This window comes from Hibiscus syriacus, unplaced genomic scaffold, assembly GCF_006381635.1.
Source record: "Hibiscus syriacus cultivar Baekdansim isolate YM2019G1 unplaced genomic scaffold, ASM638163v2 tig00110610_pilon, whole genome shotgun sequence".
NCBI lineage: Eukaryota > Viridiplantae > Streptophyta > Magnoliopsida > Malvales > Malvaceae > Hibiscus > Hibiscus syriacus.
Window position 1 is genome coordinate 377,561 of NW_024062800.1, and position 2,940 is coordinate 380,500.

A 2,940-nucleotide genomic window follows, 5' to 3' on the forward strand; every position below is an offset into this window, starting at 1 on the left:
TCACAACTAAATCTACGGAACCCAGAGTCTACTACTAACAAAATACACAATAAAGTAGGAGCAAAGAAAAGAGTAATTCAACATACATAATTCACGAAAAACAGAGACTGCTTCTAAGACCTTGCAACCATGCTACAAGAACGAGCCAACATCCTAAATGTCAGACTGCCTCCTTGAACACTAGCTACAGCCTCCACAGGATCACGCTCATACGGCTTCCTGCAACCAGGACAACGTCCATCTTCCTCAAGAATTCTCTTGTGGCAGAAAAGACAGAGCCGGAAACCACACGAACAGGGCGAAAACTTGAGTCCGTTAGATCCAAATCCTCATAGCATGGGACACGATGATGGCACAGATATTACACTGCTTCGCACCCATGGCATCCGTCCTTGACCTAAACCCAGTCAGTAGCTGGAAAACTCCGCTGCTTTGTCAAATTAGGAAGAGTATGCGGACGATAAGTATCATCAGCCTTCCATGCCCTGGTCCCTTCTGCCCTCTGCACCATTCTTGGACACTCAGGTTTGGAGCCCCTCAAATCCGGTCCTTCCCCTTTCGAACCGAACTGGGGATTTGGCTCATGTCCGGGGGTCGTTCCTAAACAAGGGTTTTCCTTATTATTCTCGTTGGGGTCCATTTCCTGCTTGTCATCATCCGCAGCCAATGCATCAGCAACGGCCTCCCAATCATCCAAGCATCCATCATCGCCTTCTTCTTCTTCCGTGACATTACCGGAACAGCATCCGCCTACTCGTGCTGCTACCGCTGCTGCTATTGGTGAAGCTTGTCCCAGAATCCATTCCCCCCGGCAGGCTGCTGCTCCTGTGGCTATACAGAGGCGAAGACTCAGAATCACTCTCGTGTTTAACAGATACATTTTCTCCCTCTCCGTTAGCCTCGGCAGCTCTCCTCATCTCAAAGTTCTCCAAGGAACGGTCCCTTTCACCCGGCGGGGTTCGCTTCGAATTGATATCCTTGGTTCTCCTTGCAACATACCTTGTTCTTCACCGCACCTACTCAAAATCAAAATTGAATAATAATAACAATACAACCACCACAAAAAAAACCCAATTCAAAAAGGGAACAAAAGGGACTAATATCAATTAACATACTTTGAGAAAGCCATTGCTCGCGGCGAGCATCGAGTTTGCACTGCTTCAATTTTGCCGACCTCTAAAAAATCCACAACGAAAACATTTAAAAAAATCAATTAAACTAAAATAAAATAGATAGAATTTAAAAAATCGAAAATGAAAAGAAAAGTCTAAACGAAGTCTCTACTCTCTTCTTCCTGGAGATATCTTTGCAGTTAGAGGCTGGACGAGGAGAAGGTTGCTGATCGAATCAGATTCCATAGCTTCCGATGAAAAAAACAAGGACAGGCTTTTCTGAAAACAATTGGGGTGATTAAGAACCCTAATTTCTCCTCCTCCTTTCTTATCTTCTATTTTGTTCAAGTTTGCTTGGCTTTAATAAAAAGAAAATAAATAAATAAGGATAACGGAAACTCCTTAGCTTCGCTCACCCTTCCGATTCAACTGAATGCGATAAAAGGCCCAAGCCTCTCATTTTTACTTTTTTTTTAATTATAATCAATAAATATCCTATTTTTAATATTTATTTTATTTATGAACATAATATTTTGCAATGACTAAGTTCGAAAAATTTTTGAAAAAAAAGGTAATTCATTGGGTATACTACATAAATAGTTCTTAACTTTTAGTATTTATATTTTCAACAAACTTTTTAAACTTGCAATGAAATCATTAAACTTTTATTTCGTTTTTATTGTAATCATTGCCATGATTAGGAATGAACATGAAACTCACATCCGGCAGATTTTGGCTCGATTCGGTCTCATAGAGTCGAGTTTCCCCCCCTAATAATTTCGGTCTGGGATGATTTTTTAAGAATGTTTTGGTTGGGTTTAGATTTAGGGTGAAAAATCTTGACCGATACAAGATAATAAATTATTTCTTATTTATTTAGAAATAATTGTAATAATATTCTTCTCTATTTCAACCTAATTCGGTTTTAAAGGGTATGATATTTTTTTAAGAATTTGGATTGAGTTAGATTGATCAAGTTTATTAAATGATAAAATTGTGTTAAATTTAAATTTAAAGTAAAAATATTTGACCCCAAACAAAAACAATATAATTGATATACTAAGGATAATTGCTATATTATCCCTATCCATACATTCTTTTCAATTAGGTCTCTATTTTATTTAATAAAAATAAATATATATCGGATCGAGTCACACCATATTTTACCTAAAAATTAAGTTGAATTTCTAGTTGGATGAAATTTTCCTAAACTTGTATCAAGTTGGATAATAAGAAAATTATATTCAAATCAAATTTGGATGAGCTAAAAACTCAACTCGACCTAGCCCATGACCATCTACTCACCCAATAGGACCAACCATTTTTCAGGTAAATCCTATCTTTGATCGGACTGGTAGAACCGAGATTCTCTAAATGGTTAGTTTTCAAGGGAATAAGTGTGGATGAGAGTGAAAGGCAGCATTTCCATGAATTGCATTACAAAACCGCGGTGTTCAACTCTAGTGACTACCTTTCGAAATTCGGATATTCGGAAGAACAGGTACGTTGCTTCGATATTGAGCCGGGGATTCAAATAGCGGTCTATTGCCTAATACCACTCTATAACAGTAATAATGTCATCTGATATTTTATATGACTTTGATACCTATAATCATCGTAATAGTGTTTGTTATAGCGGTAACGATGTCGTATGATAATGTTATTGTATGACTACGATACCTGCAACCACCCCAACAACATCCACTATGTCTACAACCATAATAAACACAACACAACCACAATTTAAATCCCTTGAGCCTTAAAGAAATTAAGTCATTATTGGTCAATACAAAACAATCGTGATCATCAGATTTACCTTTGTTGTCAT

At 37.6% G+C, this 2,940-nt stretch overlaps 1 pseudogene; it reads right to left on the reverse strand.

Annotated features, from left to right (window-relative positions):
* On the reverse strand, positions 1-2,940 carry LOC120135588 (annotated as a pseudogene).